The 15,640-nt window shown below is 39.9% G+C and overlaps 1 pseudogene; it reads right to left on the bottom strand.

The window, feature by feature from the left end:
- LOC124776171 overlaps positions 1-15,187 on the bottom strand; it is a 64,479-nt pseudogene extending 49,292 nt beyond the window's left edge.
- Positions 15,188-15,640: the final 453 nt, after the last annotated feature.

Below are 15,640 nucleotides of genomic sequence, written 5' to 3'. Positions count from 1 at the left end.
CTAATGATTACTAATTTCAGTATCAAATTCCATCATCAAGCCACTATATGATCAGAAAGCATAGTGTATCTTTAAAATATTGTTTAATAAACAGATTACCATTATATCATCATTCCTTAAAGTAATGTCCAAAGTGGAAGGACAGATGATTAATTTTGAGTATATACAAAAGTCAGAGTACTGAACTGGATATGAAAGAAGGAAAACCAGAAGGGCAGTGAGAGACGGGTGCCTTCTATCACCTTACTTCCTTAATATGTTCATCAAGGAAGTAATAACAACAACAAAGAAAAGATGACAAGAATCAAAAGGTAATTTCTGGAATACTCCAAGGAAATGCGATAGGACCATTACATTTACAATGTATATAAATGATCCAGTAGAAAGTGTCAGAGGCTCCTTAATATTGTTCACAGGTACTACACTTGTCCATCAGAAAGTAGCAACAACAGAAGACAGTATCAATTTGCACAATGACCTGCAGAGGATTGGTGAATGATGCAGGCTCTGGCAGTTGACCCTGCACATAAATAAATGTAACATATCACACACACACACACACACACACACACACACACACACACACACACAGGAAAAGAAATCCAATACTGCCAATACTGTACAACTACACTATTAATGACAAATTGCTGGAAACAGAATCTACCATAAAATATCTAGAAGTAACTATCCAGAGCAACCTTAAAGTGGAATGACCACATAAAACAGCAATAGAAAAGCAGATGCCAGACTAAGATTCACAGGAAGAATCTTAAGTGAATGTAAATTACCTCTGTGTCCTTACCCAGTAGGACTGACAGAAGAGAGAAAGAAGATCCAATGAAATGCGGAGTGTTTTGTCACAGGATCATTTAGTCGCTGTGACATCATTACAGATATGCTCAGCAACTCCAGTGGTAGACGCAACAAGAGAGCAGTTGTGCATCACGGAAAGATTTACTACCCAAATTTCGAGAGAGTAGTTTCCGAGAAGAGTCTGACAACATAATAGTTTCTCTCATATACAATTCACGAAATGATCACGAAAAGAAAATTTGAGAAGTTAGAGATAATACAGAAGTGGAACAAGGCAGAGGGGATCAGTTGGTGGCATGAGACGTACCCCCTGCCGCACACAGTTAGGTGGTTTTTGGAGCATGATGTCGATATGGAAACTTAATTGCATGCATATACACTGCAGATTGACAACATCGCAATAGTAAATCAGAGTAGGAACTAAATAAAATGTTTCAGGCCTTAAATCAAGAAGTGGTAAAACTAAAGCTAAAAATGAATACAAAGAAGACAAAAGTTATGGCTACAGACAAGAAAGGAGGTGGAGGTAGGACTGACACAAGAACAGGCAATGAGCAACTCAAGAAAGGAACTGAAATTCACTATCTCAGTAGCATTTTGCAAGAAAACTATCAATATTTCAAGGCATTCAAGAAAAGAAAAGCACAGGTGAAGAGTTCCTTCCAAAATAAGAAGAAGCTGCAACTGAATAAACATATCAGCTTCCACATTAAGAAAATATTTGTAAAGACCTTTGTGTGGAGTGTTCTGAAACACAGATGCAAAATCTATACATTAGAAAAGCCAAAGGAAGCTCACCTCAAACCTGCTGAAATGTGGTTCTGGAGGAGAAGTACAAGAACTAGCTGCATTGACAGAAAAATTAACGGAAATAGGAGAGAAGAAAGAACCACTGAAAGTTATAGGCCAGGGCAAAGCAAAATACACTCGACACTTAACTGGAGACGATAATCTTTTAAAAAACATTTCTGAAGGCAAGATCGTAGGTAAGAAAACAAGGGGATGACTGAGAACATCCTACTTAAACAATATGATCAATGAATGGGATTTTCTTCACACATGGAGATGAAGACAACTGCTGAAGAGAGGAAGCTGTGGCTGCAGAGACAAGGTTTAACCTTTTGGAAGAGTAAGGACAAACTAATACAAAATATGAGTCTGCATGGTAGCTACATATGGAATAAATGACAACTTCTTGTGTGCAGTCATCAAGTCACTTACCCCAGTAGGTGTCTTATCTACTAAAAGTAAAGGTCACTGTTGTGCTTTCAATAGATGTGAACTGCACCCTGAAATTGGTATGTCTAGTTTGCAGTTGTACAGAAGCTTTTTATTTTGCAAAATGGTTCAAATGGCTCTAAGCAGTATGGGACTTAACGTCTGAGGTCATCAGTCCCCCAGACTTAGAACTACTTAAACCTAACTAACCTAAGGACATCCCTGCCTAAGGCAGGATTCGAACCCGCGACCGTAGCAGCAGCACGGTTCCAGACTGAAGTACCTAGAACCGCTTGGCCACAGTGGTCAGCTTTTATTTTGCAAAGAAATTTTTGATAATAAGATGAACTGATGCTGGTACTTGCTACTGAAACCAGTAGTACTTAGACACAACAAAAGTGTGACTACAGAATTAAGAATAATTTTTCCAAACAATCGACTATTGTTTCAAAACAACACCACACTAGAGGAAACTTATTTTAAACTAAAGACACAAAAGAAAAAAAGAGAAACTGTAAAGATCTTGAGTCTCATAAGACTCTCTTGGGAGGAAAATATAAGATATTTAATTGGTAAACTTGCAAGGCATACTTTTTTATGTTGTATAAACTATGAAACTGTTAGCATCGTCAGCTAAAATTTACTTCTTCTGTCTTAATATACCTTCCTTCACTTACAGCTGCAGTGTGGAGACAGGGGTGAGGGTGGGAGCGGTGATGGGGGCGAGGGTGAGGGCGTACTGCTTTAAAATGGTGATTCTTGTATTGATATTCTTAACAACAGATTTATATCTTTTGCTTATGAAAGTCTGCATGCGATGACAGCTGCACTAGTAATACCTTCACAGGGTCGTATTCAAGTTGCAAGGCTAGATCTATGCCAGCCATGACATGCTCCCAGCCTTTCCTCCTCGTGATCTGGTTGTAGCATTGGGACTGCAGGATGTCTAAGCTGATGTTCAGACCGTCAAGCCCTGCCCTCTGCAAGGCAACCAGCTGTCTTGTCAACATGAGGCCATCGGTTGTCATTAAGACACTTTCGAGATCTTTTATTTTCTTCAAGGCACCTGTGAAACAGCAAATTATTCTAAAGAAACTGAAACAAATAATTTGTAACATTGCTGCTGCATATGAAACAAACCTCCAGTTGATAAATTGAAAATACAAATTCCTTAAAAGTTAACTGTACATTTGCCCTAATACAAAGAGATAAGAAGGGTTAATAAACTGAATTGAAGAATGCAAGTTAAGATAGCAATGAAAAAATAATTAGAGGCATGAGATCACCTACTGCAACAGGGAAATGGGAATCAATATGAACCATTACCCAGCTACTGTCAACTGATTCCATGTCTCCATGCACACTGTATAAACCACTGTGGGTTGTATGACAAAGTACATTGTTGTACCACACATTATGGTTTTTCCCCATTCAATGCTCATGTGGAGTGTGGGAAGAATGATTCTTTAAATGGTTCTGTGCATGTTGTAATTAATCTTGCCTTCATGGTCCCTATAGGAGTGATACATATGCGGTTATTGTATAATCCCTAAATACCTCACTTAATACAGGTTCCTGAAATTTCATAAGTTGGGTTTTGTCATATATTTGGCATCTATCTTCACTTGTCTGGCATTTCCAATTTGTAGTAGCTTCTTGATGCTCTCCCATGCATCAAATAAATCTATGATCAATCATGCTACACTATTTTGTATACATTCAATGTCTGCCATTAGCCTTATTTGTTATGGGTCATACTTAAGCAATATTCTAGAATGGGCCACACAAGTATTTTGTAAGCAATGTCCTCTATAGACTGATTACATTTTCCAGTATCTTACCAATGAATTGAAGTCTGCATTCTGCTTTGCCTACAAGTGAGTCTATGTCACCATTTCATTTCATCCAGATATTTGTATGAGTTGACCAATTAAAACTGTGATTATTTGATAATGTAGTCATACAATACTGTCTTTTATTTGTTTTGTGATGTGCTCCAATTTACATTTCTGAAAACTTAAACTCAGTTGCCTATCTTTGGACCAATTTGAAATGTTATGATCTGACTCAAATTTGTGCAGATTTTTTTCAGGCAATAATTCATTATAGACAACTCTATCATCCAGGAAAAGTATGAGGCACCTTATAATATCGTCTTCCAGAACATTAAGGTACAACATTAATGTAATGGTATAAATTACTATAACTGTATAAATCAGTTTATAAGTGTGTAAAATACATTGAACTATTTGTTACAACAAAACATTGTACTGGTATACTCAGCAAGATGTTAAATCAGCAGATAGCTACATTTTATGTTCAACATTTTGTGTACAGCATATATGCTGGAAAGGATTTATACCCAAATTAAATAAATCTGAAGAAATGGTAGGGTGTCTCTGGAAAAAAAATCCATAAAAACTCATACAGTCCAATTTGCTATTATGTCACTGTTACTGAAATATAATACAAAGTAACTGAATTCGATGAACATTCTCAGAGTGCAATATGCCTCAGAGTGAATGCACAGTAATGTCAACATTATTTTTCAAGGCTATGTTTGTGAAAATGGATGAAAGCAAACCACACATTTTGTTCTCAATCTGCGGAAGCATTATGCACTGTGAAACACTGTACTGCTGTTCTACATAAAAGCTGTCTCATTGCCAACATCTTGCCCCTGCTGGCTGTTCTACACTTCTCATCACTGATTCAACATGTTGTAAGATATTTTATGCTGTATGACACCACAGTCCAATCTGGTTAGGATAGCATAAAAATAATATATGAATTTCAGTATTGAAACTGGAACAGCAGAACAGCTCTCATCACACTGGATATCAAATCGAGGTTGGATTACAGCCATGGGTACATCATTTCATGCTACTCAACTGTATGTCATATGTCAGAGTTCATCAACTGTAGTGGCTGGCGACTGGTGGCTGGCGACTGGTGGCATAGCCATCTCTTGGCATCCAGTGAACAGACGTTCTACACAGGTGACAGATTTGAAGAAAATGCTGGATACGGCAACAGTGGAACACACTCTGTATCGAGGTAGCTCAGGACAGCTCAGGTGATGTGTAGTCTTGCATTATCTTGTTAAAAGATAACATCATGGAGCCCTTGAGAATAGGGCACAGCGATAGGCCTTAACAAAACACAAATGCAATGGCTGCTGTCCAAATTACTGGCTATGTGAACCAGAGGTTGTGACATGTATCCAGTTGCGCCCCATACCATAACATCACATGCTGGACCCGCATGTGAATGACAGGTACAATCTGTCCAGGTCTGTTGGCATCAGAGCCTCCACACACAAGTACATCAATTGTGACGATGTTGCAGAACCGAGACTCATCTGATATGATGACACAGTGCCATTCCTGTGTCTGGCATTGTTGTCAGTTGCACCGCTGTCAGTTCACCTCTCTCTAGAGCTGCATTAAGGGCTTGACAGTCTGTGCTGCTCCAGATGCCATCACATTGTCTGTGTGGATACTTGTCTCACTGTATACAAGCCCACTTCCTGACTAAATGTACACAACTTCACTGCAGGATCACGTACGCATGAGTGAACACTTGTCTGCCCTCTCAGGTGCTAGTTGGGTGGCACTACTGAGGCCCTGCACGCATTTAGCATGGCCCTCCTGAACCTACCAATTCTATGTTCGCACAAAATGAGATTCTGAGCAATGCACGCAGCAATATAGTGAAACAATAAACCAGAGCCTCAGCAGACCATGAGCCTGCCACTGCCAAATCTGGAATGCTGATAAACATTTCTCCTTCTTCCATTATGCTTAACACGGACTTCGTGTAAACAACCAACACTGAAATAGAATTTCTGAATGAGAAACCTGCTCCATAAGCTTTTTCTTGCATACAGAATATGCATGGGAGTGCTGAAAAGTAATGCCTCTGAATTATTTATTCTGTTCTCAATATCGGTCGAGGTATGACACGTCACGCATATTACTTGGTCAACTTTCCCACTTCACTGACTCGTGGCACACCCCCCTCCCGCAAACAGATGGAGTCGCAATAGGCAGCCCACTCTGACCAGAGATTGTGAATATGTTTACGGTGCACTTCGAGGAAGAGGCGCTGATGTCATCCAAATGGAAATCCATCTTCTTCTTCTTCTTCTTCTTCTTCTTCTTCTTCTTCTTCTGTTATGTGGATAACACACTTGTCATCTGGCCTCATGGAAGAGACAAACTTCTTGACTTCTTTGTACATCTGAACTCCACACGCCACAAAATCAAATTCACTATGGAGACCAAAGAAGAAGAAAGACTACCATTCCTGCACATCATAGTCAGGAGAATAATGGACAGCACCCTGTGCCACAGCGTGTATCTGACTCTATAAAACACATAAACTCAGTTCTCCCTATGGCACTGTGAATAATTTCAATAACAAAAAGTGAGATGAATGTTGCAGTGTACAGTTAATTTCCACTTTGGCTTTGCATTCAAGATCAGTCTTACCTGAGAGTGCAACATTACATCTTTGGTTAATTTAATTATATGTTCATTAGATTTTGGTTATAAGGCACGTTTTGCTGCCTAATGTTTCATCTCCAAATGCTGGAAACAATCCATGGAGGAAGAGGAGTATGTAAGACATTGGTGGACCAGGTTGGAAGAATCTGTGAATTTCAATACTCTGTAGAAGAGCTCAATCATTTGAAAATAACTTTCAGACCTTGTGGCTATTCTAACAGATATACATAGGGCACTACATTCTAAAATATTTGCATCTTTCACTGAAAAACAAGCAACTAGAGGAAAAGTTCTCTTGCCATTTGTAAAAACAGTCGCAGATCTCGACCTCCGAGTGCTATGAAGAGAAGGTATTGACGCAGTGCTTAAACCAAACTGAAGACCACAACAGCAGCCATACTGAAGCAAATTGTGATGCAGTAGTTTCAGTGAATTTGACAATGATGTGGCTGCTTTCATGGTGGCCCAGTCATATTGTGGGGTAGGGAATGCCAGTGACAGGCCTGGAATTGTAGGTGACAGATGGATTTTTGGCAAAGCCTTGTATCAATACCTCCTTAATTATTGAGCTGAAAAACTGTAAAAAACATTCATACAGCAAAATCACACAAAAAAATTTCCTATTTCTGCAGGTATTGTGCCTTCTGTTTCTTTTTCATTACAAAAACATATTGATTCAAGTTTATAAAGTCACAACTATGTCACTGTGATTTGTGTAACACACATTCTGGAACATGTTCCAGGAATGTCATGAAACAGACAGCTTTAAATACTTACTCTAGCTCATCTTTCAAGACTTGCATGCCAACAAAAACACCATCTATCCAATCTGTTTTTATTTCACTTTCATGTAAAGATTTCTCCACAAAGGATGTCATCTGCCATGTAGGCAGTGCAAGAGGAATTCCACACTCACATTTGGGTAATCAAGTGGATTCTGTGTCTTGTCAGAACCAAGCACAATCAACCCAATTTCATCTTTACCACTGGTAAATATCTGGAAACATATTAAATGGTAAAAATAAATTTTGTTCATAACAAGTTGTATACCAATAAAAACATCACACACAGATACTCTTTATAAAATTATTTAATTGGATAGATAAAAAATCTACTCACCAAGCAGTGGCAGAACACACACATAAAAGACTGTTGTGATAGGCAAGCGTTTGGAGCCAGTGACTCCTTCTTCAGGCTGAAGGGTTGCAGGGGAAGCAAGAAGGGTGAAGGAAAAGGACTGGAGAGATCTAAGAAAAGGAGTAGATTTTGGGAAAGTTACCCAGAACCGTGGGTCATGGGTGACTTACCGTACAGGATGAGAAGGAAAGACTAATTGTTGGGGACTGCATTGGGCAAGATTCAGAAACCTGAGAGCTTAAAGGTGGAAGACAGGGTAATATGCAAGACAGATATTACTACTAAAACTGTACATGAGTTAATAAGAGTGAGAAGCTAAGTGTATTGTATGCAACAGCTGTGGGAGGGGGCAGTGAAAATAGACGGAAAAGACAATGAAAGATGTAGAAAGCTAAAACGGAGTGAAGCAAAGAGTAATTACAGTGAAGAAATGCTGAGACAGGAGAAATTAACGTAAATTAAGGCGAGGTGGGTGGTGAGAACCAAGGACACGTTGTAGTGCTAGTTCCCACCTGCGGAGTTCTGAGAAACTGGTGTCTGGCGGAAGAATCCAGGTGGCATGTGTGGTGAAACAAGTGCCGAGGTCACGTATGCCATGTTGTAGAGCAAGTAACAGAAAAGAAGACAAAAAAGCTCTACAAACTCTTTATCAAATCTCAGTCAAAATGGGACTACAAATCTCACATGAAAAAAACTTGTACATTGACACAATGTAAAGAGACAGACACCCACTGGTAACAAAGTATGGAAAGATATCACAAGAAGGAAGTTTCCAGTGCCTGGAAGAGATTACACAGAAAATGGGACTGAACTCAACATCCAATGAAAAAAGAATCACAAAACTACATAAGGTATTCAGACTTATATCGAACAATTATAACAAAAGAAGTTTTTCCATCGATGCCAAATTAAGACACTGTAGTACAGTAGTTACCACAGGCCTTGTACACCTCAGAACAACAGCAATGAAGGGAAGAACAAAAATCAAAGAGATGGAAAAACAGAAGGAAAGATCTACAGGCCAGTTCAGAGAGAGGGGATCTGGATAAACATATTGACAAAAGAACTGTACAAATACAAACAGAGGATTAAAAACAACACCAGGTAAAGAAGGACAAGGTTCTAGAGACACATACAAATTATGCACAAAACAGACTTACCAAGAATATTTTTTATATCGTTATGACTAATAAAGGGAAAACCAACTGGGTATAGGAAACCATGGAGGACCTCAAGAAACTAAACATCTCCACAGAAGACATCACAGACAGGAAAAAATACAGAGTAAAAAACTGGAAAACAGAAATTTCAGCAGATATTGAAAGAGAAGAAAATGGGGAAGAATGGTACAGAAGAGAGGAAGAAGAATCACAATGAATACATGAGAAGTTTTTGAAAGACAAACGAAAGAGACAGAAAAAAAGCCTTCAAAATTGATGGTGCTTTACTGCTCTCCTTAAGGGGGTATTAATTAACAATAATTCAATATAATAATAATAATAATAACAATAACAATAACAATAATAATAATGACACTGTCTCTGTCTCAAGAAACTGATCTTCGAAGATCAGCTGAAGTTATCTCCCATGTCTTACTCTGCCTCTGTCCATGTGAATAACAGTAAAATTTAGGCTTATTTGGGGAAAACAGCATCAAAGAAATTGTTTATTACAAATGGAACAACAGTATTATAGATTGCACATGACAAAGATTTATTGTCACAAATTGATGTTATCACCACTCTTGATAAATCCTGTTAATACAGTACAATAAAAAATAATAACGCCCGATAAATCTCTGTACACACGCCACATTACCACAAGTGAAAACTACATGGAGTGGAAACAGAGGGAGTTACTACAACGCAAAATTGTTTCCATCTTATGACCTTTTTGTTGTTGCTGTGGTAGTCTGAAGATTGGTTTGCTGCAGCTCTCAATACTAATCTATCCTGTGCTAGCCTCATCACCTCCACCTCCACATATCTATTACAACACCCACCCATTTAAACCTGCTAGTTGTCGTGAAGTCTTGATCTATTTCTACAGTTTTTATACCCCTTCCCTTCCAACACACACACACACACACACACACACACACACACACACACACACACACACACTAGCCACCAAGGAAGAGCCTACAGCTTTGATTCAACCCCCCCCCCCCCCCCCAGTCATACCCTCATACCTCCCTAACTATGCTTTGTTCAATACTCCATCTTCCACAATCGCAATGAATTCCTCCATCATCCATGAGATATATACATCCTAAACACCAATCCTGTAAAACTGTTGTCAACCTTTCTGCCACAACTCTTAGCCCTGCAGAAGTCTTGGTACTTTCTAAAGGCCTCACCTTTAGCCCAAAACCTAAATTCAAGTGTGCTGGACTTATAAAGGACCTTCTTTCCTTACCTAATCTCTGCAGTGGAAATTTCTTCAATGTGCATTAGGGAGGTATGAGGGTATGACTGGAAGGGGGGGGGGGGGGGTATTGAATCAAAGCTGTAGGCTCTTCCTTGGTGGCTAATGTGTGTGTGTGTTGGAAGGGAAGGGGTATAAAAACTGTAGAAATAGATCAAGACTATGCTCCAGGCTGAACGCTGAAAGGCATAATCAGTCTTAAATGATGATGATGATGCATCCCACTAATAACAGCCAACAAAAACCTCACATAGAACCTTGCTTAAAACAGTTCCAGCCTCCCTCCCACCCTGAACCTCCCCTTCCAGCCAGTCATCTCTTGGTTATCTTTCAGGAATTCGTCACTTCTAACCCGGCCTTACTTTCCTTTCCTAAATCCTCCCTAATGAGACCAACATCACTCCTATGTAACACACAGCTACCCATATCCTGTAAATTAATCCGTGCCTTATCATCTTTCCACAGATAAAAGCTTCATCGCAGTGTTCATGAATCATAGTGACTATGTGGCTGAGAGTCTTCACCAACTTTCTAACACCTCTGCATACAAACCTTACAACCATGATCACATCCTAGAATTCCAAGACTCCAGCAGCTCTCCAAGACCTTAAGTCCATCCCAAAAAAACTACACAAACCCAACTACACAGGTCTCTCCACTTGTCCAACTGTGGCTGGGTACAATCCTCCCACTGAACATCACATGCAAACCATTGTCTGTAACCTCCCATCCTACAGTGAAGACAATGCTCACTTCCTTCACCGCCTTTCTGCAGTTCCTGTTTTGCTACCACATGACTCCTTGCTGGTTACTATGGATGCAACATCCCCCATGCCCATGGCCTCACTTTCCAAACATCCTCCTGATACCAAACCCATCACCTCTTTCCTAATCCCCTTACCCAATCACATCCTGACCCACAATTATTTCACTTTTGAAGACCAAGTCACAGGGTGAAATGCCTAAAGCTCGCACCACAAGTATGAAGTGCTATTGATTTGTGGCTTTGACAGAATGGATTGGTAGTCAGGGACTCATTATTGTTACCCAATCATCAGATTGTAAAAATCCTTTCTTGTGCAGATGTACACTTTTTAAATGAAACTGTGCTTACTGACATTAACAAACTAAAAATATGGTAAATCAGAATGTCAGTGGGGTTTGTTGCAGGATTCTAGTACAAGTTGTCAATGAGATACAGTATTTTTAAAAGTTTCCACACCAATACTAGTTTGTGCCACTCAATCTGGGTAGTTACTAGGTATGATGTTGTTTGCTTACAGTGTGTTTGTGTGTGTGGGTAGTTGCTAGGTATGATGTTGTTTGCTTACAGTGTGTTTGTGTGTGTGGGTAGTTGCTAGGTATGATGTTGTTTCCTTGCAGTGTGTTTGTGTGTGTGTTCCTCGAGTTCATTGTGACTTGCAAGTCAGTAAGTGCGTGACAGTCCAATCAGTAGGTCGTGAGTGGACGATGGGATTTACCAACGCAGAAAAAGGTGACATGCTCATGGCGTATGGAGAGTGTACGAAGAATGCAGTTCATTCTTGTACAGTATATGCGGCAATAAATACCAATAAATGTCAAGCATCTCGGCAATCATTTATCAACCTCTTCAACCAGTTATATGGAAGTCATAGCCTAAATCTTAGCAACATAACAGATGAAACAAGTAGTTGATCCACATGTTACCTCTTGCACAATCGCATGTGGAAATGGCATTAATCGGGCAAGTGTCCTATGCATTCTCCATTGACATAGGTTTATCCCTTTCTATAAAGAGCTGCATGGAATTGATCAAGAGAATTGTGTTAACTTCCATACATGGGCATTAAGACAGGGTACTCCAGATGTATCATGTATCTTGTTTAGTGGTGAAGGAAATTTTAACAATCGTGGCCTGGTAAAGTGCTGAAATAAGCACAATTGGTCTGTTAACAATTCTCTTTGGCTGTGGCAGGTGGAATGTCAGCATCCTTGGAGTGTAAACCTGTGGTGTGGGGCAGTGAAGCATCAGCTCATAGGCCCATTTTTCTTAGAAAGAACACTGAATGTGCAGAAGTATCACAGCCTCCTAACAAATCATCTTCCACGGATGCTAGAAGAGATTCCTCTGCAGACTAGGAGCAACTTGTGGTACCAATACGATGGCTGTACAACCCACAGTGCACGGAGTACAACATGGCTTCACAAACTGTTTACAAATCATTAGATTGGATGCAGAGGACCTGTATCTCGGTTGACCCATTCGCCAAATTTCATGCCTGCAGACTTTTTTTCTATGGGGAAAGCTGAAATACTGTCTACAAGGGCATACCAACTACATCTGATGATATGCAATGATGTATTACTGCAGCCTGTCGGATTGTCCCTGCTGAAATACTGGTATGTGTGCAGCAGTCTTTCCATACCAGAATGGGAGCATATACTGTTGCTGCCAGTGGTCATTTTGAACACAGCCTGTGATGGTCAATTGTCTCATTACTGGTCACAATCCACATAACTAGTGTATGGACTTGGACTGTTCTTTGGTGTGTGCTACCTCAGCTAATGTACAAGTGTTGGCGTGGGAACTTTTCAAAATATGATATCTCGTGAATGGCTCACACTAGACTCCTGCAACAAACACCCCTGATAGACTAATTTACCCTACTTTTAGTTAATACCAATAGGCATAGTTTCATTTAAAAAAGTGTATGTTTGCACAAAAAATGCACTTTCTAATATCACTACAATCTGTTGGTTGGTTACTAGCATAAGCCCCCAACTATCAATCCATCGTGTGAAAACCACACATCAATAGCACTTTCCATTTCTGCAACGTTTGTGGTGTAGGTTTTAAGCAATTATCCCTGTACAAACAAATCTGTAGTACTGCCATGGGTACTTGCATGGTGCCATCCTATACCAACTTTTTTATCGGCCATCAGAAGTCCTTCCTATCCAGTCAACACCTAAAACCCATTGTCTGATTCAGAGCAATTGAGACATTTTCATGATCTGGACTCATGGTATAGACTGCATCTTCCATAACCTAAAAACCTACTCCCAAATCATCTTAACCTGATTATTCTCAACTCAATGCGCCATATCACTAGACGTCGATATCCATAAACACATGTCAAGTGGACCAACCACCAACAGTACCTCCCTCCACTTTGACAGCTGTCACCCATTCCATGTCAAAAAGTCTCTTCCATACAGCCTTGTCGCACGTGGACTCACTATCTCCAGTGGAAAGCAGGAGTTGTCTAAATATGGCAATAGCACTACCAGAGCCACAGTATCCTATCCGTCTCATTCATTAATAGATCTCCCGTGCCATCTCCTCATCTCACACCTGTAACCCTGTTAACCAGACAATGGTCAGCACTCATCTAATCACCCAGGCCTTGAAAAGCTCAACCACATTCTTCACTGGGGCTTTGACTATCTCAGATGGGGTATACTGTACTCAAGATACTACCCGCTTCCTGCAAAGTAGTGTTCCACTGCCCGCACAATCTAGAGAACATCCTTGTCCGCCCCTAATCCTGTGAGTGACCCAGGTGCAAGACCTGTCCCACAAATCCACCCACCACCTCCTACAGCAGTCCAGTTGCAGACATCTCCCACCATATAAAAGGCACGATCATGTGCAAAAGCAACCTGTTAAAAATCAGCTATGCTGCAATTACCTTACAATTTTCCATGTAGGGATGACAAGTAACCAACTGTTCACTCACAGTAATGTCTAGCACGAAACTGTGGCAAACCACAGACTTGACATTCCAGTTGCCAAGAGGCTGTACACCACTTCAACAACTGCTTCACTAGACATACCATTTGGATATTCCCTTCCAGTGCAAGTTTCTCTGAACTACACAGGTGGAAATTGTCTCTCCAGCACATCTAGTGCCATCCACCTGACCTAAACCTCTGCTAATTTGTTTCCCACTGTATCACTTTACCTTTTCTCTTCTGTACACACCAATCTTTTCCCATTCAGACCATGTACTGTCTTCTCCAATCACTCTGCCCCCCCCCTCCCCCCCTGCAGCTAGTGCGGGTGTGTACATTTGGGTGTTTGTGTGGTTTCCAAACTAAACCATGTGCATTTTAGATATGTTAGATCCATATACTTTACCTGAAACTAATTCTCTGAGGTACTGAGACTACTGCTTCCTGGCTCAGGGTTTCTATTTTCAGCTAACACAGAAGTATTGTCTACAAACAAAAGTGTATGGGACAGGATATTTACCAGTGAATCATTCACACTGGACACCAAAAAGACTGTTGTGTGGCATGTAGACAACCTCCGAGATGGTGCACCAAAGCAGTGTGACTGCAGGAGCAGCCAGCAAAAACTCTACACAAAAGATGGTCCAGCACTTCTCAGAGCTTACAGTCAAAAATTATCAGGCAAGGTGTCCATATTATGCAAATTAACGTAGGATTAACAAGTGACAAATGCAGTTACCAAAGCAAATTAGATGATGAGCATGCCATCAGTATTATAGCTCTATAGGAAATGCATTTGGGTGATAATTCAGCAGCTACATGCAAGATTATGCAATGTAAAGCAATATCAATACTCCTCTCAATTGTTAGGTGCATCCACAATAAATGAAAAAAGAAACAGCTCTTGGATTATGCTGGCTTAAGCTGTCAGAAAATTAGTGATGTAGAAGTAATTAGGATAAAACTCAAAGGCCTGGTTATTACATCAGTCCACAAATCACCTAACGGAAAGTGTCTGACACTAGTCTTACACACAGCAACTAGACAGCACGTATATGTTTAAGATTTTAATTCCAAAACACAACCCGGAGATACATAAATAGAGACAAAAATAGAGAACCATTGTTCGAATGGATCAACACACAAGAAATTATCTAAGTTTGATGCCAAGGAATTTAAAACGTTTTGGGCAGGCAGATGGAAACTGATACAAAACCTGACCCATCCATCTTTTCCACTGATGAGAACAAATTACCACTGAATCACTCAATAGTAGTACTGAAACATTTTTCAAGGAGTGTACATTGGCTCACAAAAGTTATCATTGGTGCTGAAATATCAGTTACAAAATACATTGATAAACCCATGTGGAAATTTGAAAAAACTAACTCGATACAGTACACCCAGGAAGTGGAGAGCAACCCGCACTGGACACCTCAAAAGGCAGAACATTGGGAATTATTATAGATGTAGCTAAATGGAATATCTGAATGGAAGTAACAAAATAATGTGTACTAGGATGGGACAAACCTGCCCAAGTCCTCTACAAAGGATACCAAGGGTCTAAATAATGTTTTGATAACATTTTGTATTTAAAAATATTTGTGTGTATAAATTGTTCATGTTGATGTAAATTTGACAATTTAAGAAATGGTCATGCTTAGGAACAATGTAAGAAATAGGTGTTATGTAAAAGCCAGTGTGCTTTTGTTTGAAACGAAAATGGTTGTGGGGAGTGGAAAAGGTGCGAAAGGCGAATTGGCGTGCTACCTTGAGCAAGTGCGGGAAGTAAGTCACACAGTTTGTAGGCAGCAGTGATT

Source organism: Schistocerca piceifrons, chromosome 2, assembly GCF_021461385.2.
Source record: "Schistocerca piceifrons isolate TAMUIC-IGC-003096 chromosome 2, iqSchPice1.1, whole genome shotgun sequence".
In the NCBI taxonomy this organism is placed as follows: domain Eukaryota; kingdom Metazoa; phylum Arthropoda; class Insecta; order Orthoptera; family Acrididae; genus Schistocerca; species Schistocerca piceifrons.
Note: the sequence above shows the minus strand (reverse complement) of the source record. Positions and strands in the feature narration are given on the sequence as shown.